General features: G+C 44.2%; 3 non-coding genes across 3 annotated transcripts; 2 read left to right on the top strand and 1 right to left on the bottom strand.

Moving 5' to 3' along the window:
- Positions 1-4,702: 4,702 nt before the first annotated feature.
- trnap-cgg (transfer RNA proline (anticodon CGG)) lies at positions 4,703-4,774 on the bottom strand. The gene has a single exon. It is a non-coding gene; the product is annotated as a tRNA-Pro (tRNA).
- A 3,779-nt stretch (positions 4,775-8,553) lies between these two features.
- Positions 8,554-8,625, top strand: trnaa-cgc (transfer RNA alanine (anticodon CGC)). The gene has a single exon. It is a non-coding gene; the product is annotated as a tRNA-Ala (tRNA).
- Positions 8,626-13,023: 4,398 nt separating this feature from the next.
- On the top strand, positions 13,024-13,096 carry trnak-uuu (transfer RNA lysine (anticodon UUU)). The gene has a single exon. It is a non-coding gene; the product is annotated as a tRNA-Lys (tRNA).
- Positions 13,097-27,441: the final 14,345 nt, after the last annotated feature.

The following is a 27,441-nucleotide window of genomic DNA, read 5'->3' as shown; positions in this document are numbered from 1 at the left end:
AAACCTGGTCCCAGTGGACCCTCTGAGCCTGGATTCAGCACCAGGAGACACTGTGCCTTCAGAGCAGAGTTTTGTCTCCTCAACATGTTGATCAGCTGCTTTTTGGAAGAAAAACCTTCCAGAGAAGAAAACTACAAGACAGCTGTAGAGTAAAAGCCAAAGAGCTGCTGATCATCACCTGCAAAGGATCTGCTGAAGGATTTACCTTTGTTCAACTGCTTCTCAGCTGAAATGTCTCACTTTGTTTGGACTGAGAACTAAATCAAAAGTTCCTCCAGAAGAAGAGGCTCCTGGATCTAGTAGCTCTGATGCAGGATGAGTGAACTGCATCTGGAAGAACAGGGTGAGGAGGGATCTCCGCTCACTTCTATACAACACTCTTCTGTTTGACACACTGAAACATGAATGAAGCTTTCCACTAAAATCCTGCTTTCATTGATGGAAAGAGGACTTGAAGCTCTTTGAGTCTGGTTTTCCAGGATGGGAATTGTTCTGTATGACTGAAAGCTCATCAAGGCTCTTTAAGCTCACTGAGAAAAAATGCTCTGAAACATCAGAAATGTGAGACCATAGTGCTCTATTTTCATTTGATTCATTTCTTTTTAACTCCAGAAGAATCCTGTTTGCTCTGTTTAACTCCTGACACCATAAAGACCTTAGAAATAAAATGGTTCAATGGTATTTCAGTGTTTTCAGGGAGTTCATATCAATGTAAATGATGGTGAGATGAGCATCGTATCGACTGCAGGCTGGAGAATCCAGTGGAATTCGTCTGGTGACAGACTTTGTGATCTGGGCAAACATGGTGTGGTGATCCAGAAATATGGACATCATATCATCTGCTGATGAAGCTGGGATTTACTCCCCTAATGTCAATATAAAGCTGGGATTCAGAAAAAAAGCCCCTTCCTCCCTCTCTGAGCTGATCTGGACTGAAATCATCACTTCACTGCTTTGATCTGTCTGAGCTTTGAGTTTAGTTCCTTCTCAACCTTGATTTATTGTGAAAAACCAAGCAGCTGATTTCAGAGCAGTAAAAAGGCCTTTTATTCCCGTCAGGAGTGTTTTCAGTTGACAGGAAGTTAAAGCTTTAATGGCTCTATTTCCTCTGAGGGAGTGTTTAGCTGTGCAGCCAGCAGTCCTCAGTGCCTGCAGTGTGTTTTGATCTGCTGAGATCTGCTCCAATAGTCTTCAAACATCTCCAGGATACACTGCCCTGACTTGAACCTCATTTCAAAGCTTTGACTTCACAGCAGCTGAGCAGCCAGACTTCATTTCCACCAGGACTCTGGCCCTGAACAAAGCTGCTGCTTTCCTCTAGAAGCACTAGAAGCTCAGCCGGGGCTGGATTCACTCCAAACTCTCTGCTCCAGACTGACACACACACTTTAGACAACTGGACGGAGTTCAGGGGAAAACCTGGCAGAGGACACATTTCACTGCCACCACTCACTTCCACAAGCTTCTCTTTAGCCTGGAGCGCCACCTGCTGGCTGGGAAACTCCCCACATTTCTGAGGAGAACAGCTGCCTCCATGTTAGAAGAATGGCCTGATTGCTGTTCTGCTTTTTATTTCTATGTTGTCAGTACTGTCAGGGTTTCATCTGGAGCTCAAAAGAAGCTCTAAAGCAGAAACTGAAATGTTTCCTGCTGGTTGGTAAAGAGCAACAAGGACCTTCAGACCGGCTCCCTTCATGGAAATGGACTTTCCAGTCCTAGAAAAGGCTCCAGATGCTGTCTGAAGCAGCTCCAGAGAAGTCCCACATCACATTCTGAAAGAAACACAGCTGCAGCTGCTCAACAGGAAAAACTCCTCCTCCTTTAAAACCTCCTGGACTGGATGGTGTGTGAAACCCACAGAGCTCTGATATGGACAGAGGACCCAGACCTGATCCTCCAGACACAATGAGAGCTGCTGATCAGAAGAAGACAGGAACCAGGTAGAGACTCCCTGCTTCCTCCTGGATGCTCTTTCTATTGAGGAGGCTGATCTGAACAGTTGCTGAGAGCATCAAGTTCCTACCAGCACCCTGGATCCCAGCAGGACGGAGGAGACCAAGGGGCTGGAGGACATGAAGACCAGGATGGAGGCAGTGGAGATCCAGGGCCTGAGGAGAGGAGGATGATGATGAAGAGCAGGACTGACTGGAGGAACAGTCTCAACAAGATTCACTCCCTGCTCCACATCTACTGATTCACTCTCACATTTCTCTCAGCACCAACATATGAAGCTCATATCAAACCATTTCACATTTTCACAGCATTTCTTCACATTTCTCTTCATCCTGACTGAATCTAGTCTGTAGATCCTGATAAAGCAGTTTACTGAGGCCAGCAGCAGCATCAACACACTAAATATACAACACTGCTTCACTTTAACCTCCCTGCAGCCTGATTTAAGGCTGGAAACAGCTTCACCAGCTCACTGCTTTCATTCTCAAGGTCAACACGTGCTAATTAGCTGTTAGCATGCAGCTAGCTCACCGGAAGTCCTCCAGAAACGTGGCTTTGAAGGAGCTGCTGCTCCGTGGCTGTGGTTCAGCTTCTCCAGCAGCTTCCAGCAATATTTCCACCTTATCAGGACTTATTTTCTCCTCCAATCCAAGAGCTTCACTTTCTTCCTCTGGCAGCAGGACGCTGCTCGCGGGGGTTTCGGATTAACTGGTCTCCGTGTTAACTGGTGCCCCACTTCCTGTAGCGTCTCTGCTGCTGCTAAAAGCAGATGTTAAAAACCGACAGGAATCAATCCGGAGCTTCCTGGAAAACTCACTTTAACCGCTCTGAACACAAAGTTTAAAGAGTTGGACCTTTACTGAGTCTGGATCCTTGTTGGACCAGCACGTGTCAGACCAGGACTGGCATCAACTGCAGCTGCAGCTTCTTCTTCTACTGACTTCCGGCAGGCTGGACGCTGGATCAGCGGAATGCTGCCCCCACCTGGTCACTGTTCATACTGAGAGGTTGGGGGAAGAAGAAACTTTACAACTGCCTGATCTAATGGCGAGTTCAGCCCAGACAGAAATATCCTCTTTAAAGAAAATGAATGAAGCCGAGGCCTGAAAGCTCTTTAAAGTCCCGCTCCAGTCCTCTTTTGGAGCTGCTTTAAAGTGTCCTCAGGAGTCTTTACATTGTGACCAGGAAGTTTTTAGCCAACATCACTAAACCTGAGTCATTTTCCAGCCTCTGTATCTGCAGAGCTCCAGAGATCATTAACTATTTGCTGCTGGGTGAAGACCAGCTGTGGGGGGACTGTCCCCCAGTGTCCAGACTGAAGGCTGTGGGGGGACTGTCCCCCAGTGTGTGGACAGTGTTGTCCCCGTGTCCGTTGTCCCCGTGTCCGTCCACAGAGCTGTGGTCTCCCGTTGTCCTGGACTCCTCCAGCGTCTCCACTGCTTCTCCTCTGTTGATCAGCAGCTGGTGAGCATCACTCCAGTCAGCAAAGCCGTCCTCTGCAGAGCAATAAAGACTAACGTGGCGTCTGCAGAGGGACGTTCCAGCTGTTTTAAAACAGCTGCATGAGAGTTAAAACAGATTCACTCGTCCTCTGGTTCCTTTTGTATGTGAATGGGGGAGTGTGTGTGTGTGTGTGTGTGTGGAGGGGGGGGGGGGGGGGGGGGCACCGGGGACACCTGGGCGTACGTCATGTGGAAGCGCTGGCTTTATTGTTGTATTCCGAATTTCAGAATTCCGCTAGAAGGCGACCGAAGTTACGCACTATAGTTTTAACAACTCAGAGCACACAGGTTTTTTGTGTTTAAATGAGGCAGTTTTCTTTGTAAAGAGCTGTTGGAGTTTCCTCATTACAGTTCACAGTAGCAACAGTCCAGCTTGGTGGTCTGTCCAGACGAATGTCCAATCCTCCCATTGTTAACAGTGAACCCAGAGCCTTCCACCAACACACACCTACAGCAACCAGACACACAACACAATCAAAGCTCTGACAGTGAAGGTGAAGATCTGCTTCTCAGGAGTTTTCCTCACTGACTGTATGACTAATCCTACAATAATGAAACAGGGGATGCAGCTCAGTGGTTTAGCATGTATGAGGTCCTGGGATCGATCCCCAGCATCTCCAGCTTTATGTCAGTGTGTGACTGTAAAACCTCAGCAGAGGAACTCACTCCAGCTCAGCATCAACTCTTCCAGCTCTCCACTGACAGTCATTCAGCAGCAGAGCTCTGGAGAAGATCAGTCTTCATTCTGGTTCTCAGGAAGCAGGAACCCAGGTCAACAATGACTTCAGACCAGTGGCTCTCACCTCTCATCTTCTCAAACCACTGGAGACACATTTTACTGTTCCAGCTGAATCAGAGGGAAAGAGGTTGGTGTGTCTAACACTGGAGCCAGTTCAGCAGAGAGATCCCAGAGCTGCTCTATAGAATCCAGAAGGGATCATTATCCAGTCATCATCATGGGCCAGGAAGTCTTGGAGCTCCCTAAAAACTCTCTCCATCCATCCTGTTTCCTCCAGAGCTCACTGCCATGGAGGAGAACTTTCCTGATGACAGCTCTGATCATGTGAAGGTTCTGTCTTGCTGGAAGGATCCTCTGGGATGTTCAGAACTCTTTGTTTTGAGATTGATTTTATCTCACAACCACCAAGAGACACTCAGCCTCCATCAATGTGCTTGATGATTGATGTTCGACCTGAAGCTTGGAGACACTGGGGGTTGATCCCAGGAGGACGGGGATGGTAATAGAAGGGCTCGTCCGGGAATTGAACCCGGGACCTCTTACACCCGAAGTGAGAATCATACTCCTAGACCAACGAGCCGACAAGTTCAAGAAGCAAAAGGACTGAACTGATTGTCATAAATCAGGCAGGTGATCCAGACTCCTGACAGCCTGGACAGAGCTCAATGAATGACGACATCCTGACTAAAGGACATGAAAACAGTCATGATGACCCTGAGTTCATGTTGGTACCAAACTACTTTTGGTTTCTAATGAATGAAAGAAGCTCATCCACCAGTTGATAGTATCTCAGTTTGTCAGGAGCCTCTATGTTCAGTAGAAATGTTCTCTCAGTTGATGGAATCAGGCAGAGGTTTCCTGACCAGCTGGCTCTGGGTGGAGCCCGGAGAAGCTGCCTGCAGAACTTCAGCCAGAAGCTGCAGAAGCTGCAGACTGCTCTCAACAGGAAGTGGAGTCCTCTTTAACACCAGGCTCACTGTTTGGCACAAAGCCGTTTCCCACACAGGAGTGAAGTTTCTGAGACTCACTCATTTCTGTCAGAGAGTATTTTAAGTCTTTGGTCACATGGAGTCTCAGATTTTTTTAATTTTTGAACCAAAATACTGGTAATCCTGGTTCCCATGACTGGATGTTCTATAAACTTCATGGTGTTAATAACCAGATGGACTCCAGGAAGAATTATCAGTCAGATTGATTTTCTGATTCATGATGAGAAAAGAAGTTCTCTGTTGAGGAGTTCCAGCTTCTTTTATCCACTTGACAGCAAAGTGAGAGCAGGGCTTCACTCTGCTGACATGAGAGCAGCATCAGAAAGGATCCTGACCGTTATCAAGAACACAGAAAGAGGACTGACGTCCAGCACCTCACATTAGATCTGAGTAGAACCAGAACCAGGGCAGTGTGGTCAGAATGGAGCAGAAACACAGACTGAGCCTGGATCTGGATCCATTCAGAGGACTGCTGGCTCCAGGGTCAGGGGTCAGGGGTCAGGGGTCATGTCATCTGTGGAAATGAAGTGTGATGATTCTCTATTAGAAGTTCAGCTTCAGATGTGTATTGAGGCCAGTTTTAGTCCTGCTTTAATGATGTTTCCATGGTAACAGATGAATATAACCTGCAGAGCTCCACTGAGTTCCTGATCACAGATGATGGAGGCTGCAGTCCAGTGAGAGCTGGATTCAGAACAAACCACTGAATGACAGGTCTGATTTCTCTGGATCACATTTCTATTGATTATTTCAGACACTGATTGATGAGCAGATCCACTCAGGGAGACTCCTGCTGCTCATCTGGTCTTCCTGCTTTAATCAAGTCAGGAGCCACAAACTGCAGAAACTGACAGACTGACCCTCATCTTCAGCTGGACCAGAGTTCACCTGGTGGTCCAGAACAGAGTCTGGGGGAGTTTCACACCTGACTCAAACTAGTTCTGGTCCAGATTGGACCAAACAGGGCTGGAGTGTCCTGGTCCCTCAGTCTCCCATATGGTCTAGTGGTTAGGATTCCTGGTTTTTTCCCAGGTGTCATGGGTTCAACTCCTGGTATGGGAAAGCTCCTCTCTTGCGATTATGGAAGTACCAATCTCATCCCTGACACATCGATTTCCAAAGTGATCATCAAAACAGAGGGCCCTGCTGATCTGTGAGACCCCCTTAATGTTCTTCTTCAAATGAAATATGGACGGTCCTGTTTCCTCATCCCAGGATGTTCAGACTCCAGCTGGAGGACAAAGCCAGTAAAGAGCAGAACTCCACTCTATGATCTGCTCTGACCCTAAAAATAAACATCTGGTGCATTTTTGACATGTGGTGCTCTAAACTATTTTAACTTCAGGCATTTCCTGTTTGTGTCAACATGTCATGTAAACTCAGCTGCTTCACACTTAAAGGTCAGCAGCATGTCTCCATTCCAGCAGCTCGGCCTGGACTCTCCTCATCCACTGGTCCAGCTAAATCCTGACTGCTGGAATTATCACCAGTGAGTTAGATGAGGAGTGAAGTGCTGATGGGAGAGTTTTCAGAACAGCTGTTTCACAGGAACAGTCTGTCTTCAGAACAGCCTCCTTGGTTTCAGTGTTTTGGACGAGCCTCCCCCTCTGGAGACAGACGGCTGCAGCTCACTGAATCCTTCTGGAAGTCTGACCAGTATTTGTTAAATGAATGTTTAAAGACCCTTTTAATCTCTGGACCATGTGAAAGACGTCCTCAGTGTGGCAGCAGTGAGCTCTGTGGCCTGCAGGTTTGTCCTTTTGGTGAGCCGTAGGACTTTATTGTTTTTAAATGTGCTCTAGGAATAAACCTGGTGGAGACTTTTCATCAGTAAAACTGAATTTAACGTTGAATTGGGTGAAAGGAGGAAGTCACTGAAAACATGGCTTCAGTTCCACATTGTCAGGGAGCATCTGCAGGTTTTCATCCTCCAACATCTGTTTTCATGTTGGAAATAAAGCCTCTCATCTCAGTGAGAGCCACAGCAGTCTGTGTGGAGCAGTGGACACCCCCGTACTTTGTTGTTTTAATTTCTGTGTCCTTACATTGTTCATTGTTAAACTGTGATGTCTGGTTGATGCACTTGGTGAGAGCACTACAAGGAAACGTTGTGTGGTTTACTGAGCGGGTTCAGGCGAACAGGCACTTCTGAGGGCAGCTCAGGCTGCAGCAGGGGTCCTCGGGATGCACAATGCTGGTGTAGCTGGAGCTGGTGTGTCGGCATGGCGATGCTGAAGTGTGCTCCTGTGTTGTTCCAGGTGAGTGAGTTCCAGTGAGTAACCAGGACAGCAGTCACACTGGGTGTAGCAGTACAGCACCTTCACACACTTCCTGCTCGCTGGTCAGAGCTCCGGCAGGTCTTCAGTGATCAGTGTGACGCTGCAGGACGACTGGGAGTCACTTCACTGCTCACTGAGTGTCCCAATAGACCGGCGGGTTTATCTCCTTTGGAAGAGGAATTATATGCTAATGAGACGACTTCATTCTGGTCGTTCTGCGCATGCTCCATCGTGATGAGTCAATATTCCAAGACGGCGGCCCTCAGTCCACGTTTTGTTTCACGGCAGTATTAAAAGTGCATTCCCATTCCTCTCTTCCTCAAAGAGACTTTTTAAATCCCTCCTCTGTTCCCTGTTCACACCTTCAGAGCTGCAGACACCGTCACACTGACTCAGACCTTTCCAGGTGAGGAACTCTTCACATCCCAGAGAGACAGAAAGCAGCAGCTCCTGTGTCTCCGTCCCCTGAGAGACAGTCTCTCCTGTCCACCCCCCTCTGCAGGCTTTCCTCTGCCTCTGGAGCAGCAGCTGTCAGCCAGAGAGCAGATGAAGCAGGAGATCCCAGCAGAGGAGGATCAGGAGCATCTGGAGCCATGGAGCTCTTTGTGGACTAACTTCTCTGTTTTAATGCAATGAAGTGAAGTGAAGAACTCTTCCTGCTTCACTGAGCTCCACAAACCTCCATCCTTCACCGAGGAGTGCTGCATCAGCACCCTGGTTATTTAGCAGACAGTCACCCTGCTGTCACTTTCCAGATGCAGTAACTGACTGATGATGTTTGAAGCCAGGACCTCCTGCTGGTGAGACAGGCTCTCTGAGCAGCTGAGCCACAGCGCCTCCTTCAGCATGGTTTTAGTGCTGCACTACCTGGCTGTCAGATGGACCATCAGCCATCAAACCCCCATGAACAGAAACACCTGACCTGGACCAGAGATGGATCCACTTCCATCAATACTGACCTCCAGCAAGCAGCCTCACTCCACAGTCCAGACTGTCCTGCTGAGAGAGGAACAGGTTCTCAGGAGTTTTCCTCCTGGACTCACTGAGCTGATTCACTTCAGTCAGAACCAGCAGAACAGCTGGAGGAAACAGGGGATGTAGCTCAGTGGTAGAGTGCCTGCTTCGCATGTAGGAGGTCCTGGGTTCAATCCCCAGCATCTCCAGGCTTTATGTCTAACATCAATATCATCAAGCTCATGAAAAGAGGCTGATTGTCTCTTGGTGGCTGTGAGATAAAATCCATCTCTGAACATCCCAGAGAATCCTTCGAGCAAGATAAACTGTTTCGGAAATCTTTCTGTTGTTGCCAAAAATATTTTCTGAGAAATCAACAAGTGTCTAAAGTGGTTTATTAACGGTCACAGTTGCTCTCTGTGTCTCTTCCTCCTGCTGGTCCTCCTCTGTGGCTGAAACACCGGCTCACGGTGAAGCAATTCCTGCAGTACTGAGGTCAGGAATGGAGGAAAACTTGAAGTATGTCTTCTACAATCAGAAGAAGGAAACTTCCAGACTGAGTCACGGTTGTCAAAATGTGCTTGCTGCTTCTACATCAGTGAGGAGAGTTTATTTTCCACAAGCAGAGACGTCATAGGAAACACAATGAACTCTGTAATGGGCTGATACTTCAGCACCATGGACAGCTCCACACTGAAAAAAAAGTTCTTTGGATTTACTTCATTTTAATGTGTACATCGGTCCCACATGATCAGATTGTGCACATCGGACACAGTTTTTCCCCTTTCTTCTAGCGTAATTTCATCTTGTCAACCCATAATAACTTCATCACATGAGCCTGATGAAAAATAATCATGTTATTTCAACACTAGACAGAAGACCCTAACTTTTCACAATAAAATCCCAAACTCCTTCAGAATAAAAGTCCCTTTTATTAAAGAAAACGTGAAAGCAGAAAATTCCTGGTTGATCAGTGTTCAACAGTTTTCGCGTTGTTTATAGAATGAAGTACAACGATCTACTGACCCAGAAGACTTTCTGATCCGAGCAGTGCTTCAGGAGAAATTTAAATCCAAAATCGAGCGGCGCAGGAGAAAATATTAGTGAAACTAATGAGTTCTTGGACGATTAAAGCTGTTTTAGGAGCGGCGTTACCGATGCCCCGTCTGCTAACAGTTTCGGGATGTCCGCCGCTCGATTCTGGATCTAAATTTCTCCTGAAGCACTGCTCGGATCAGAAAAGCCTTCTGGGTGGGGACATTGTTCTACTTCATTCTATAAACAACGTGAAAACTGTTTAAACTTATCCTTTAATCCAGGAAATGTGATTTTACTAAATTTATTTCAATGTTTCAACGGTTGTAGTAATGCCTTTTGACCACCAGAGGGCAGACTTCCATTTCTCAACAGACTCATTCCCTTCTCTTTTCCGCCGTTTTTTGGACAGATGTAGAGAAAAAACCAATGACGTACAGAATTACTGGACCGCTCGCTGCTCGGCGGACAGCAGCGGCGCCATGGCAAACCGGCGCTGACTTCCGGTAGGGGCAGGAAGCAGTGGGGCGCTGTGGAATCCTGGGTAAATACACTGACTTCAAGGCCTGCTTGTCAACACCGATGGGACAATATGTGTTATGTTGTGGCTCTGACTGTCAGCAGACAGTAAAATCTCTGTCCTCGGCACGTTGTCATGGCGACCACAGACAAGAAAAAACAAAGCATGTTTGTAGTTGACAGACACGGACTTTCAGTCTCAATAACTCTTAAACAAAACGTCAGTAACTTACAAAGGGCGCCTGCATCCCATCGCTGTGAGCTGGACGACATGCTACAAGCTCATTTTCATTAAAAGTATGTGTCTATCAAGCATCAGAAACAATATTGATTTCTATAAGCAGCCGGTCCTGCTGTGGGGTTCAGGGACCGTCTACAATTTACAAGACGCTGCAACAGTGAAGACAAACACCAAAAAAAAATTTAAAAAAACTAACAAAAAAAATAAAAACGTAATACCACCACTGGGATTCGCTACAGTGTCACCATAATCACCACAACCTTCATTTGTCTCTTGTCAAATTTATTGGATATGGCGTTTGTCTTCACTGCTGCAGCGTCTTGTAAATTCTAGATGGTCCCTTAACTGCTGATTGAAATCAATGATGTTTCTGCCAAAACAGAAACAATACCAAATAAGAAAGTTAATGTTTTAAACAATTTTTCTCCAATTCAAATGATTCAGTTGGACTTTCACAGCTGCTCAGACCCACAGACCTTGGAATGGTTGCTCTTTTCCTCCCACAAAAATGGCCATAAAAAGTTTCTGGAGGAGCAATTGTTGCAGTCAGAACATGCAGAGTATTTAAGTAATATAGTTATGTAATAATGCTTTAATGTTCAATAAAGAACTGAACTGAACTGAATACCTTAACATACACAGAGGTTTTTCAGAGTAAAATGTAAGAAATAAAGTAGTGTAATAAAAAATCAAGTCAATTTAAGCAGTGGGGTCCATTGAATACAACGGACACTCATTTCTAGAATAATTACAACAGACTGAGTGAAACAGCCAAAGGAAGACAAGAAATGGAAAAAATGAAAGCATGAAACACAGTAATTGCAATAAAAATTAAAAGTTTATTCACAGTAAATGAAAAAATGCACACACTGACATATTAATTGCACATTCCGTAGTCGCAGGATACACTTGTCTTTGTGACTTCTGTTTCAGAGGAGATAAATTAAAAAAAAAAAAAAAAAAACTCCTGGGTCTCCTGGCTTGGTGTTCACAATGTATCTCAAGCGTTGTGACTTGATTCCAACACAGAAGTTTACTGTACCTTGGTAAATCACCAAACACAAAGTCACACACCGTGCTGGATCCCACTCTGAATCCGCTTCTTGCCCCTACCGGAAGTCAGCTGCGATTTGCCGTCTCTCAGGGGGCAGTGAGCGTCTAGTCATTCTATACGTCATTGGAAAAAACAGTCCAGGTCTTCAGCAGTTTGTCCTGAGGAGAAGATTGAAGTGAAATCTGAAGGAAGAAGTTCTTCTGCTCTGCTGGAGAACGTTTCATGAGTCAACCGTCAGCAGGAGACACTGTGTGAGATGAGCTGCTGCCTCTGCAGGTGAGGAAATCAAACACACCAATTGATCTCACCAGGGTTATCTGATACCAAGTAATTACTGGGCCAGTATCGCCGATACCGATACCGATTCCGATACTTTTCACTCGTTTTTTTTTTTCAAATATATTTTCATGTTTATTTTACATAGATCACAGGTAGCAGTAACGCTGTCTGACGCTGTAAAGCAGCTCCCAACAGTTCCTGCTCCTCTTCCTCATCTTGACATTGCCTTAATGAGCCAGTCTGTCTGTCTGACTGTCTCACTGAGCCGGAGTGAACAACCTCACCTGGACAATAAAACAGAGCAGCAGGGTCATTGGCCTTAAAGGGGAGGTACAGCAGATATACAGAGGAGGTACAGGAGATATTGTGGTTTTTTTGATATATTTCTTAAGGGCAGTAAATACAGGAGAAATAAAATGGGACCTAGGATGGAACCTTAAGGCACCCCACAGGAAAGGGGGCCAGCAGACGAGGTGAAGTCTCCCATCTGAACAGAGAAGGGCCGGTCAGTCAAGTAGGAATGAAAAAACTCCAGGACTGCACCTTTGATGCCCAGGTGTTCGAGACGAGACGGCAGGACCCTGTGGTCCACTGTATCGAAGGCGGAAGTGAGGTCGAGAAGCACCAGGACCACAGGACTACCTGAGTCCGCAAAAATGATGCCATCGACACAGCATTGGGTTCACCATCACAAGATCAGACGAGATTTCCAACTTTATTTTAGAGAAAACTGAAATTAAAATGTATGACAAGAAAAACAGACTTTTTATTAAACAGTCACTAAACAATAAAGGTGCATTTTGAAATGTTTTATAATTTGCATCCATGCATGGCCTCAGCATGAGCATGAACTTCTTTCCTCAAATGATTTTTTTATTTTTATTAAAGTGCAAACACTAGAAGTAAAACTGTAACCAGAGTCCTCCTCTATCAGTACAGAGTGCACAGAGCTCCTGTTAGTCACGGTGTTACTATTCTCTGACAGTTCTTACATATTGACCGTGTCTTGCCTGTCACTTGGTCGCCGTTCATTATTTCCACTGGGACCCAAAATGCTGCCACGAAAACTATTTAAAGGTTTTTGTGGCAAAAAAAGAACACAAAAAAGAGTTCATTGCTGAATCTAAATGGGTAAACATCCCAGTGGAGACATGCAAGAAGCTGCTCAGTAATGATAGGAGGAGGTTGATCACTGTAATAGCTAATGAAGGCTTTACTATTGATTATTGAGAACAGTGAGAATCATTCTGGACATGACACTTTTTGTTAAATGTAGATAAAAACTCATAAACTGTTTTTCCACCACAGTGCTTCTTGTACATCATCTTGTTAACTTTAGGATGAAGTCTGCATCATTACTGGTCAATAAATGTAAGTCAGTCAGACAAGGCTCCACTTTCTCAGCCACAGTGGACAGGAAAACTGTTTCGTCTCAATCATAAGTGAGTGGTATGTAGACACCAAAGACTCTGCAGACAAGCCTGGGTAGCTCAGATGGTAGAGCATCAGACTTTTAATCTGAGGGTCCAGGGTTCAAGTCCCTGTCCGGGTGGTTTGTGTATGGATCCATACAGCAGAGGATCACAGTGCTGCTGTGTGTCTGTGGCCAAAACACACGTCATTTATGTAATGGTGACATGCTCCGTTTTCTCCTGATGATGCCGTTTTTCGAGAAGTCTCACAGGTTCTGTTGACATTGAGAGTCTTCCTCTGTGACTTCTCTGACTCCCATGAGCTGGATGTGATGTTCCTGTCAGAGACGTGGCTGCTGGAAGGTGAACCGGTCCCCCTGATGGAACTCTGTCCCCAGGACTGTGGCTTCTTCAGCTCTCCCAGCATGCCGTTGGGCTCACTTGGGGCCCGTTTCTGTCTTTCTGGACTGTTTGAAGTAATTGAGATCAAGTTGACCATCATTCAAGTCATCATGACTCATGTTTTCATTTCCTTTAGTCAGGATGTGGTCATTGGATGAACACTGTCCAGGCTGTCAGGAGTCTGGATCACCTGCCTGATTCATGACAATCAGTTGAGTCTTTTTGTTCCTTCAGTATGTGGGCTCGTTGGTCTAGGAATATGATTCTCACTTAGGGTGTGAGAGGTCCCGGGTTCAATTTCCAGACGAGCCCTTCAGTTGTACCTACCAATGGTTTTCAGGTTTGTTTAAAGAAGTAGTCTGTCTACCAGAGGAGAATAATGTGATTACTTTGATATATTCCAGTTAAAAGTGAGGCTAACGAGTGTAGAAACCCTCCTCAGATTCAGAGTGACGATCTGGTTGGTGGAGGAGCGACCGGCCCCCAGTGACGTGGAGGGAAACCCCTTAGCGTCAGCACAGGTTCTGTCGGTGCCATTTTCTATTGAATAATTTATAGGGGTGGGACGAGACACAAATTCCATGAGACGAGATGTCTCGCGAGATTGAGTCCACAAGATCGAGACGAGACGGGACGGGGGGGATGTTAGTCACGCAACAAAGACTAGCCAACTTACCTCAACGAAAAGTCCCTGAATTCAGTGGCGATCCTCTTGAGTTCCTGCCATTCCTGAGGGCGTTCGAGCACATCATTCACAGTCAGACAGACAATGATGCAACTGTTGGGAGCGGCGCGGTACTCACATGCACCGTCAGAGCACGGAGTGTCGGGTCGGGGTGCCCCTTGTACGGCCACGGCGCCCTCTGCTGTACACTGCGCCCAAGGCGGCCGCCGAGTTCCCCTATTCCCATTCAAACCACGGCGCACAGACGACGCCATGACTGCATTTGCACTTCATGCCACTAGGTGCGCTGTTTGCATGTTCAACCTTATTTTACACAGACACCACAGAGGAAGAAGGGCGCAGCAGTCGCTGCAGGCTCTCTCTGCATGTTGTTAGAAAAAGACTGTGAGCCGGCAAGACGTGGTAAAATGTGCATTGATGCGATGCACCGTTTTTTCAATAAAAGAGAAGAACTGAACGATCGTTTCCGCACGTTTTCTTTACGTCGTATCAATTAAACTGTATGACAAGTAGTCTGTGTACTCAAAAGACCAAGATTCCTTGAGGACAGAACATGCGCAGAACAGTATTTCATGTCCCTTTCGACCAGGTTTTTAATATGAATATGAGCATATTCAGGGTTTTGCACGTGTTTATATGGCTGTGCGCCATGTAATGTATTATTTCGTCAATATTCCAGTTAATAAAGAGTTTTTGCCTTTATATAAACGTACTCAATCTCGCGGCATTCGATCTCGCGAGATCTCGCGGCATTCGATCTCATCCCATCCCTAATAATTTAAGTTCATTTTTACTTGTGATTATTTGGAAATGTTTAGTATTTGCATGCTGCAGAATATCTGTGATAATATTATAGCTGCATTACTGTTATAATTTGTATTTTTATAATTTGCATTCAGTGTAATGTTAGATTTACCAGGGTAAATAGCCAATAAGAACTGACGCTGAGCAATGATGTTTTTGGAGCTCACACATTTATCGGATGTGAAAAAGATGTGTGTACTTTTTTTTTGTGAGAGATTCATTAAAGACGGCGCGAGCACACTGTTTTCTACCGTCGTTCAAACTTTAACACGAGTAGACTCGTTCTTTCCGTCTGACTGAGCGGTTATTTGTATGAATGTCAAGAAGGAAATGGTCAAGAAGTTAAGAACAGACATTTAGCCATCACAGGTTCAGACTGCTGAACGAAGCCACACCTGGCTTTACCAACGTGACACAGCTGCTGAAGGAGCTCCGGCTCCATGCTGCTCACTCAGAGGAGGAAGAACCAGATGTTGGACTCTGCAGGCCAGGGGCCTCGCTGATCACACACTGTGGAGGATCCACACTAAAAGTCTACCAGCACCAAAAGCAGAAACATCCTCTGGTTTATAAAGCATGCAGCTCTTTCCCTTTATAAATCCAGTCCAGCTGGAAGGCTGTGCAGGTGGATTCACCTCATATCACCCTCCACACACACACTTTCTACCAGGAATGGTCACAGTACCTCAGGAAGATTTGATCTCAATAAGCTGCTGATTGCTGGAGTTTTGCTCTCAATCATGGCAGAGAAGACAAGGAGAAGGAGTTTCAACAACTTCTACATCGTTGAGGGAAATATGATTTTACCAGATGATTTTATTGCTTTTTATTCCAAAATTTTACAGCTACTATTTCTCTCTCTTTCTGGTTGCCTCAACCAGCCTTGTGGCTTTTTGCAGGAGTCATCTGAAGGTTTTTTCAGACATTATTAAGTGCTTTTGTTGTGTTTAACTTGGACTGGCTGACTCCATCTGTTATCAGGGCTTTGTGTCAGTATCTGGTCTGAACCCCGACCGGGAGGAAGAGACTCAGAGAAGGTCTGTGAGCGACAGCTTTCTCCTCTGTCCTTCCCTCTCTGAGAGAATCCTTTTTAAACTAGGAGGACGAGAGAGGAGTCATTTGTCCCTTTCCATGTATCAGACAGCAGAGGAGTGATTTGACCCATAAGGTGACAAACAAGCTTTCAAACAAGGATTTCAAGCAACTTGGATTTTGCTCCTCTCCAGCCTTTCTCCAGACTCTGGCACCTTGACTTCCAAATGAAATACAAAACTTGCTTTGGTCTGAAAAGAGGACTTTGGACCACTCCTCAACTGTCCAGTGCTTCTTTTCCACAGCCCAAGTCAGACGCTTTTTCCATTGTCTTGAGTTCAGAAGTGGCTTGACCATGGGAATACGGCTATTGTAGCCCATTTCCCGGACACGTCTGTGAACAGTGGCTTTTGATACCTGGACTCCAGCTTCAGTCCACTGTCTCTGAAGCTCCCCCAAATTCTGGAAGCGGCTCTTCTTCACAATGCTGTTCAGCCTGCGGTCATCTCTCTTGGTTGTGCAGCGTTTCCTGCCACATTTCTCCCTTCCAACAGACTTTTTGTGAATGTGCTTTGAAACTGCACTCTGTGAACAGCCTGCTCTTTGAGAAATGTCTTTTTGTGTCTTACCCTCCTGATGGAGGGTGTCAGTGATGGTCCTCTGGACAGCAGTCAGATCAACAGTCTTCCCCATACTTGTGATTTAGTTTACTGAACCAAGCTGAGTGTTTTTCAAGGCTCAGGAAACACTTGCAGGTGTTTCGAGTTATTTAGACGATTCAAGTGATTAGTTAAATAGCCTACTAGTATACTTTTTCATGATATTCTAATATTTTGAGATAGGATTTTGGAGTTTTATTAAGCTGTAAGCCATAATCAGCAATATTAAAATAATAAAAGGCTTGAAATATTTCAGTTGATTTTTAATGAATCCAGAATGTATGACATTTTTGTTTTTTTAATTGCATTTCAGAAAATAAAGAACTTTATCACAATATTCTAATTTTCTGAGACAGTCCTGTATACTTATTTGGATGTGCTGTTAGTGGATTTGTGTGTACTGAACTGTGCATTAAAAGGAGCAGGTGGTTTAGGTGATCTGATACCAGGAGCAGGTGCCCTTCGTGTCCCAGTCGCCTCCTGCTCCCCTTATCCTTGTATTCATTTCCTTATTTTTATAATTGCTTAAAGACTGGCACAAAAAGGGATGGTATGTGAGACTGAGGTTAGAGGGCGCCCTTGGCACAACAATAACAATTTCAGCATTGGTATGAAACTCGTGCAAGTAAATTTCTCTACAATTCTACAATTTCATTTAGCAGACGCTTTTGTCCAAAGCGACGTACAACACAAGCAAGAATACAGACATAGGAAAGAAAGAAACTATTAGTAAATGCTTCAATTGCTTCAAGTGCGATTGGTCAAGGGAGTTGCCATCAAGTTGCAGAAGAGGAGCCACTACCCTCCTCCTCCTCCCCCCCCCCCTTTTTTTGTTTTTTTTTGTTTTTTTTTGTGTGTGTCAACTTAGTCAGTGGTCCATAAGTGCTGGGTTTTGGACCACCTGACCTATTCTTCCCCGAACATGGGGTCGGATTAAGACCCTAGGTGTTCTCTGAACAATTGAGTCTTCAACTGTCTCTTGAAAGTAGAAAGAGACTCGGCGGAACGCATCGAGTTAGGTAGTTCGTTCCACCATTTGGGAGCAACAGAGGAGAAGAGTCTGGCTGGAGGTTCAGAGCCGAGCTGGGCTGGAAGCTCCAGACGTCTCTCACATGCAGAGCGAAGAGGGCGTGAAGGAGAGTAGACCTGGATCAGGGAGTCCAGGTCGGCCGGAGCCGTTCTTGTAAGCGTTTTGTAAGCCAGGAGGAGAGTTTTGAATTTGATCCTGGCTGCAACTGGAAGCCAATGAAGGGAGATGAACAGAGGAGTGACATGAGCTCTTTTGGGCTGGTTGAAGACCACACCTGCTGCATTCTGGATCATCTGTAGAGGTTTGACTGTACATGCAGGGAGACCCACCAGAAGAGAGTTGCAGTAGTCAGTGCGTGATATCACGAGAGCCTGAACCAAAAGCTGTGTGGCCTGTTGGGTCAGGAAGGGTCTGATCTTCCTGATGTTGTAGAGGGCATAACGACAAGACCGAGAAACTGAGGCCACGTGAACCTTAAAGGTCAGCTGGTCATCAATCATGACACCCAGGTTTCTGGCTGAGTTAGTGGGCACAAGTAGGCTGGAGTGAAGTTGGACACTGATCTGAGGCTGGACAGATGGACAAGCTGGAAAGACCATGAGTTCAGTCTTAGGCTGATTTAGCTGAAGGTGGCGTTCCTTCATCCAGGTGGAGATATCAGCCAGACATGCTGATATCCGAGCTGAGACTGTGGTGTCGTCAGGTGGAAAAGAGAGGAAGAGCTGAGTGTCATCAGCATACAGTGGTAGGAGAAGCCATGGGAGTGAATCACTGCACCAAGTGAAGTGGTGTACAGAGAGAAGAGTAAGGGGCTAAGCACCAACCCCTGAGGGACCCCTGTTGATAGGCCATGTGACCTTGACACCTCCCCTCGCCATGACACTCTGAAAGATCTGCCTGTGAGGTAGGACTTGAACCACAACAGGACGGAACCTGAGATGCCAAGGTCAGAGAGTGAGGAGAGGAGGATTTGATGGTTCACGGTGTCAAAGGCAGCAGACAAGTCTATCAGCAGGAGGACAGAGGACTGACCAGCAGCTCTTGCCAGCCGCAGAGATTCTGTGACTGAAAGGAGAGCAGTCTCGGTGGAGTGGTCGCATCTGAAGCCTGACTGAAAAGGGTCAAGTAGGTTGTTGTTCCGCAGGTGTTCAGAGACTTGGTTAAATACTGAGCCTCCAGTATGTTCGACAGGAATGGTAGAAGTGAGACTGGCCTGTAGTTTTCAACCTGGGCTGGGTTGAGATGAGGCTTTTTGAGCAGTGGGGTGACGCGGACTTGTTTAAAAGTAACAGGAAAAATCCCGGTTTCCAGGGAGGAATTGACAATGTGCGTGACTGCAGGTTTGATTATGGGCAAGATGGTCTGCAGAATGCTGGTGGGTATTGGATTGAGAGGACATGTTGTAGGTTTTGAGCTCAAAAGAAGTCTGGAGACCTCATCCTCACTCAGAGGAGCAAACGAGCAGAGAGAAGGCACAGTAGTGGGTTTGAGCTGACTGGGCTGGTCAGGCTCAGAGAACTGGTTGCTGATTGCAGCCACCTTTTCAGTGAAAAAGGAGGCGAACATATCAGGAGTTAAGCTCAGTGGACGGCTCAGCAGCTGGAGGAGGAAGCAGGGAGTTGAGAAGGGTTAGGGTTAGGGTTAGGGTTAGGAGGAGTTGGGACCCAGGATGGAACCTTGGGGCACACCGCACACCGCAAGTCATGCTCAAGAGTCCAGAGCTAAAACCACCCAGTTGCACAAACTGTAGCCTACTTGTCAAATAGCTTTCAAGCCAGCTCAAAGCTACCCACTGAGCAAAAAGACGTTGAATCAACGTCTTTTTACGGTCATTGTTGGACGTCCCAGCAACGTCCCCACAAGGTGCAGAATGTAACGCCAGATGACGTCTTTTTTTTTACGTAATTTAGACGTTGGGTATCGACGTCACCAGGACCTTCAGACAAGGGCCAAAAAACGAGGGGAAAATATAATTTAAATTGACCAAAACCTAATCTCTGGGTTTGCGGCCCATTCTTTCAGTTAATTCAGCAATTTATTACAGACGGGAGACACTCAAGATTCAAACTCACGACTTACTGTTCGGCGATCCTTAGTGTTACCTGTTGAGCTGTTAGTTTATTGAGTACACCATTTGTAAACGGGAGGGTGACCACTATTTTGCGGAATACTACTTATCCTAAAATAAAGTGGTGGTTTTAAAAATGTTTATGTGTTTCTCCAAAGTTCACAATTTGATGAAATTACGTACTAAATTTAACCGCTTGGGCCGCTCTTTTATTAGACATAATTCTATCTTTACGAGACAATGAAAACAAACAGACTCAAAGAAAAATAAATACAAGGCGGGGTTAACATTCACACACACTTTTCCAATGGTAAATTATCAACGTTGTCTGGATGTTGAAATAACGTTGTTTTTCAACTGACATATTTCAGGAAAATTTTTATAAGTCATGATTTTAAAAATACTGACGAGTATATACATCTAAAGAATGTTGATATTTCAATGTTGAATCCACAGTGAGTTTACGACACAACTTCAACCATTTACTATCAACGTTGTTTTGAGTCCAAGGTTATTTTCCTATTACTTTATTTGAATCAATCACCAGCAGATGCTAACTCGAAATGCGTAAAGACGGCATCCAACCTCCTGACAAGCCAAGGCACAGCAAAATTCACAGGTACAGGAAACTACGATCACAATCCAATTCTTTTTAAACAGATTTTATTGCAAAAACTTCACAGTACTCAAAATACCGGACCAGTGACGAATCTGCAGCTAACTCTTCCTCCATCCGCTGTCCCAGCATGCTGTGGTGCTGACTGCCCTCAAAAGGGACTGTGACCGGCCAGTCCACGGTGGCTCCAGACTACCGTCGGTCCACAAAACAGGAATCAGGGTTCCCCGACAACCGCAGGACTAGCGATTAAGGGAAAAACACTTAATTAGCCCGACAGCGGCGTCTCCAGCTCCGTGGCTTTCGCAGTAAAGTGTACACATCTGACACACCTCCACTTCCGGGTTCACTCAGTCAAGCTAATATACATTATGGCAGCCAATAAGTGAACACAGACACAGAACTTCCTGTCTGTCGCCCTTCAAAATAAAACAAAAATAAAATACATCAAAACCCGCTTCATACATAATACGTCATCTCATCTCTTTCAGATGGTAAACACTTTTAATCAAGGAGCATAAAGTTTCCCCGACTTTCGAATGTTCAATCGCATGTAGACGTCGATATTGGGTCCTAATTTAGACGTCCAGATCTTCAACGTCATCTAGACGTCGAAATTGGGTAATAATAAGACGTCCAACTACCGCACCTATTTTGGACGTCCAAAATAGGTCGATAATTGGTCTTCGACGGACCGACGCAATATGGACATGATCTGGACGTCCATACGACGTCCAATGTTTAAGGGGTACTCTCCTTATACCATGAGTTTCAAGTTCCTTTAGTAATATGGAGTGATTCAAGGTATCAAACGCCTTTTTTAAGTCTATGAATATACCCACAACATTTTTTTTTCATCCAGTTCCTTTGTTATCTCCTCTATAGCCTCGATTATTGCCATAGTTGTTGACCTATTTTTTCCTGAATCCATACTGACTTTGGTTTATTATATCATGTTCATCTAAAAACTCCTCTAATCGATTGTCAAATAGCTTTTCTAAGACTTTGGAAAATTGCGGTACAAGAGACACTGGTCTATAGTTTGTAAATTCATGCTCATCACCAGTTTTGTAAATTGGATGTATTTTTGCTCTTTTTAATTTTTCTGGAAAAGTCCCAGATGAAAACGACAAATTACTTACATATGTGGGTGGCTTAGAGATATTATACATTATTTTTTTTGATAAGGGTCATATCAATACCAGAACAATCCTTAGATGTTTTATTTTTAGTTTTTTGAACTATGTTAATAGTTTCTGTTTCACTTACCGGTGATTAGAAGAGTGACTTTATGTTTCTGTCAATTGTTAAATTTCTGTTTGCACCAGTGTCTGGGAAATTTGCAGCAAGTTCTGGCCCAACTTTAACAAAGAAATCATTAAATCTATTGACTACATCATTCATGTTATAGATTTCATGATTTCCTTCCATGAAATATTCAGGGTACCTATTCCTTATAGTATTTTTCCTGATCACACTGTTTAAGATGTCCCATACCTTTTTTATATTATTTTTATTGTCTTCTAATTTATTTCGGTAATACTGTTTCTTGCTGGATCTTATTATACTAGTTAATTTATTTTTATATACCTTGTATTTATTTTCTGATTCCTTAGTTCTCAATTTTAGGAATTTTGCATAGAACGAGTTTTTCTTTTTACAAGTGTTTTCCAAGCCTTTTGTTAGCCAGGGAGACTTGGCATGCCTACTTTTGAAGGTGCGTTGCTGTACCGGACAATGTTGATTGTATAGCTTTAGGAATATCTCTAAAAATTTGTTGTAGGCTGTGTTCACATTATTCTCACAGTAAACTATACTCCAGTCTTGTTCCATAAGTGCATAATTGAAATTGTTAATAGTAATTTCAGTTTGTAAATGCCTGCGATCATTGATTGTAATATTTTGCCTTTTCCTCAATTTTAAATCTTGCACTGTAAATACTGGTAGATGATCGGTTATATCACAAACCATTAGACCACTTGCATTTTCAGACTGGACATTATTAGTAAATATGTTATCAATGAGAGCGGCAGTATGCGCTGTGATCCTACTTGGTTTGGTGATAATTGGATAATAGCTCATTGTTCTGTCAGAAGTGGCAGTGAGCCGGCTCTGCTTCCCATCCCATCCCCCATCAGGGAGAACAACGACCAGGTGATTCCTATCACCTGATTGATGCTCCTGGCCTGGTGGGTGGAGGGAAGACCTGCTTCACAGCCTTCCTGCTTGCAGCAGGAGACAGACCAGGGGAGGATGCAGCTGTGGTAATGATCAGAAAAGTTGTTCTTCCCTGGGTTTAATCGGTGCGAAAGAACCCTTCGAACTGGATGGACTGCCGCCTGCGGAACGTGGCCATTTCCACATCTCCACTGACTTCAGGGAGAAGTGTTTGCGTGCAGGAGCACCTGGGTTTAACCAGCTGCGAAGGACTTTAAGTTTAACATTTTCATTTCATTAAAGTCTTTGAAGTACTAAGTTTGTCGTTCACTAGGTTAAAGTAAGAATTAATATTTTATTTATTAAGGTGGTAATCCACTGAAAAGGAACCTTAAGATAAGCAGTTAGGAAAGGGGTTTGAATTATTTTTGTGCTCATTTGCCACCTGTGTTTAATACTTTAATACTGAGAATCTGCCTTTGTTAAAAGCACTTGGTCCTTTATGGCCAGTCATTATTAGTTCTTTTGTAAGAGAATCTAGAAGTAATTGGCATACTTTGTTTCCTTAAGGTTTTTCACCTGAGGACCTTCCAACTATAAGTAACAACTTAAAGAGAAGCCTGAAGCAATTAAGAACCCGCTAAAGAGTTAAAGAAAACTAAGGGATCTAAAGGGCTAAGGAAGTAAAGAAAATTAAAGGAATGTGAAAAAAAACAACGAATTGTTGGCAATAAAAGAGTTGAAAGAAAACCTGGACTGGTTCTTGAGTGAAACCCTGCACAACATCTTTTCGAAGGGAATGCTCCATGTCAAGTCCGGAGCGGCGCACAAACACAGACGACTTGACACTCAAACTGTACATTACATTAAGAATTTTTATTGTTGCACTATGGCCATTAGGATTCAGCAAGTCAATATTAAAGTCACCACAAATATAAACCATTTTATCACTGTATTCCGAAAACGACTTTTCCAACCAATTTTCAAATATCTCCAAACTTGAGCCTGGAGTTCTGTACACACAGCTTATCACGACACTCTTTAGTTTTTCCCTAAAAATTTCTATTGATAAACATTCCAATACATGGTCAAGTACCAGTGAAATACAATCAATAACTTTAAATTTCAGGTTACTTTGTACGTATAGTGCAACTCCTCCACCTACTTTGTTGGTTCTTTTGACATACTCAAGATTGTACCCTTCAATTTTGAAATCGATACCTTTTATATCATTAAACGATGTTTCAGAAATAGCAATTATAGCAACACTGATCAACTAATTTCTCCTTGCATATATTGCCTGCTTTTATCTTTTTAGTTTTTTTTTATAATCCAAAAAGGAATTTCATTTTGAAGGAGGCTAGTATTTTATTGTGAAAAGGTAGGGTCTTCGATCATGAACACTGGTCAACCAGTATGTTTCCGCTTTCATGTAATGTCCGCTTTCATCTTTTTGTTTTTTTAATCCAAAAAGGAATTTTATTTTGAAGGAGTTTGGTATTTTATTGCGAAAAGTTAGGGTCGTCGATCATTAACACTCTTCAACCAGTAATTTTCCACTTTCATGTATTTTCCGCATTCATCTTTAAATTTTTTTAAATCTAAAAAAGAATTTTATTTTGAAGGAGTTTTGGATTGTATTGTAAAAAGGTAGGGTCTTCTATCATTAACACTGATGAGCCAGTAATTTTCCGCTTTCATGTATTATCCGCTTTCATCTCTTTAGTTTTTTAAATCTAAAACGGACTTTTATTTTGAAGGAGTTTGTTTTTTTATTGTGAAAAGTTAGGCTCTTCGATCATTAACCCTGGTCAACCAGTAATTTTCCGCTTTCATGTAATTTCCGCTTTCATCTTTTTAGTTTTTTTAATCCAAAAAGGAATTTTATTTTGAAGGAGTTTATTACTTTATTGTGAAAAGGTAGGGTCTTCTATCATTAACATTGATCAACCAGTAATTTTCCGCTTTCACGTATTTTCCGCTTACATCTGTTTAGTTTTTTTTTTTTTTTTCTTTTTTTTTTAATCTGAGAGGATCTCTGTAATTCTGTCATGGAAACACAACCACATCCTGACATGTGACAGCAGCCTGCTATCAGATCTAATTATACAAGTCTGTTTCTTAGGAAATGACTTCTTGCTCAACATGGTTACACAAGTTTCGCAACCTGGACAAATATCCAGAGACAGAGATAGACAGAGACTCAGAGAGACGTGGTCGACCTGGAACATGGAGCTGAAGCTGCTGCTGCTGCTGCTGTGGAGCTCAGGTAGGACTCTGCTGCTCTCTGCTGCTTCTCTCTCTGCTGGGAATTCTCCTCCATCAGGGAGTTTTACTGCTCCACACACTAGAAGGAAGACATTAGTGTGGTCCTGAAAGCTGCTGCAACAGATCTTCTTGTTGATTTTCACCTTCAGAAGCTTGATTTCTGGAACTCTGTCTGCTTCTGCAACTTCTGTCAGAACTTCAGAGTCTCTATATTCCCCTCATGACTTCCAAACTACATAATTTACTGACAGTTTGTTTGAATCAAAGCTCTTCTTGAATGTGTTCAGTTCTGAGTTGATTTCTTCTGAGAGCTGCTCTAAATTCTCCTCTGGACAGAAAATATTGGTGTGATCCGGAAACAAGATAAATTGTAGTATTTTACATATTTGACATCCCTCATGACAGTTTTTCTCAGTGGCTTTGGAGCATTTCACTCAGGACTGTTTCCTGCTGCTCAGCAGTCAGTTCAGCCTCCTCAACATTCAGTCATTTGTTCTCATCACAGCAGCAGTTTCTCTTCCTTCTAACAAGTGTCCACTGCTTGTGGACAGTCCTCAGCTGCTGTCCTCCAGCTCTGTGCTGTGTGATAACATGATGGTTTGCTCATGTCCCGTCAGTCCAGATGAACTCTGCTGTGATGCTGAATCCTCCTTCTCTTCTTGTTGAAGCTTGGAGCCAGGAGCGTGGCAGAGCTTTCCTTGTATTTTCTCAACTTAAGCTTCGGTTCCACATACGTTTTGGCTGGACTGGCATGTTTACTGCAGGCAGCTTGAACCAGGCATGCACACTTCTCTGGTAAAGAGCAGGGCAGTATGGGTAATGAAGTCTGTGCAGGATGTAGTAGTAAGCATGCGTTCGGCTCTGTGAAGGCTGATGTGCTCTGATAAGCAGCTGTTTGAATGATTCAAAGAGACGCACTGGTGAGCGTAGCGCTACGTTGTTGGAGCTTGGAGAAGTGCCAGGATGCTCAGTTCACATTTTTAGAAGTCCTGGAACTTCATACTGGAGCGAACCGGACCACTGAAACCACTGAGCAGCTGTCAAAATCTGTCAAGCTAATTTTAGACATTTTCAATCAATTTTTTCCTGAAAATGGCTCCCAAATAGAAGTATTACTCTCAGGTAAACTTCAGCTTTCAATGATGAGTGTATGTAACATTTTCTTATCTGATCTTATTAGTTGCAACAGGGCGTGGTGAAAGGGCTTAATTTTCATGACACTTTCACTGACATGAAAACTTGCTTTTGAGGAATAAGCTATCCATTTTGAGCAAGTGACATGTTTTTGCAGGTTTTGAATTCGGTTTTGCATTTCGTACTAATAGTTTTGAGAAAAGCATTAATTGTTGAGCAAAAGTATAAATGATGTGAGGAATGAAACAAAGTGACTGAGAAAGACTTTTGGTTCCAATACTGACCCAAGGATGAAGGCTGAAAATCTCCCGTTTTGACAAACTGTTGTCTGTTGCTTCAGTAACTTTTCCTCCAGTGTGAAGCCATGCCCCTGACAGCAGAACTCCAGTTTATTGATGAGTATTTAAAATTTTATTGTGTAAAATGCTTTTTTCAGATCAGTGAAGACTGGAAAGGCTTCATTCTTTGTGTCTGTGGAGCTGCTGATTTTCTCCATGAACTCTATTAATGCAGTGATGTGGATCTCTGTGATCTGAATCCATGGTGACTTCCACACAGCAGCTTGTGTTTGTCAGTAGATCCATCCAATGGGAACTTTTCCTATGATTCTGGAAAACTGTGGGAGTAAAGAAACGGGCCTGTAATTATTGATCTGGTGTCTGTCTCCAGCAGTGGCGGCTGCTGGTCTTCCAAAGAGGGGAAGCTCATTTTCAGCATACATTGTAATATGTGTAATCTGTTTTTTGTATGTAAATTCTATTAGCTTTCATGCCTTTTGTATGCCCTGTCAAAGTTAGACAGATCCTCAAAGCCCACTTGTGACCAGACAACACCTCCCTGAGATAGTTTCATCCAGAGGCGTGGCCAGCAGGACATTTTATTGGTGACAGCGCTTCCAGTCAGCGGCTCACCTTGTCAGACCAGGACAGCTGAAAGGACCTGTTACTTTTCCCCACCTTTCGGCACCAGCTCAGTCTTAGGAGTTGATCTGTTATGCAGTTTAACACCAATTTTCTCTTCGTAAGGAAGACTATCAAATGGCTTCGCCAAAATCCGGTCCACAACATTCACATTGTCTGCCGTTGTGTGCAGCTGGCGAGCAGCTGGAGCTGCTGGAGGCTGGAGCTGTGTGAGAGAAGGGGAGAAGCTCCACAGCTGCTAGTCGAGGACAGAAACTACAGAGTGACCGAAACGAGTCTCCAAACACAACGCTAGTCCTTTTTCACAAACACAAAGTCTCCAGGGATCGGCAAAGCCTCCGAATCAACTCAGAACAACAGAATGAAAAACTTCAGAAGCACTTTGGTGCATTTTTTTTACTTCAAGATCGCTGATTTGCTCATTTCGCTGTCAATCAAGCTTCACACAGATCATCCAATCACCACACAGAAGCTCAGTGTCCAGGCCAGCCCACTGCTCCATAGACCCCCAGAGACGCTGAGCGTCCGTGGGCAGGACCAGCCCAGTATTTTATCCAATGAGCGTCCAGTTTCACTGCAGCAGAACAACCCACTCTCGCTTCCGCATGGACGCTCAGCGTCCGGCTGTTTAAAGCGCCGTGCCGCTGCGAGGAGGAGTGAGAAAAAAGCCGAGTCAATTACTTGAGATAAGTAGCCGATTCTGAACAAAA

The sequence above is a fragment of the Salarias fasciatus genome, unplaced genomic scaffold, assembly GCF_902148845.1.
Source record: "Salarias fasciatus unplaced genomic scaffold, fSalaFa1.1, whole genome shotgun sequence".
NCBI classification, from domain to species: Eukaryota; Metazoa; Chordata; class Actinopteri; order Blenniiformes; family Blenniidae; genus Salarias; species Salarias fasciatus.
This window is presented reverse-complemented; position numbering and strand designations above follow the sequence as displayed.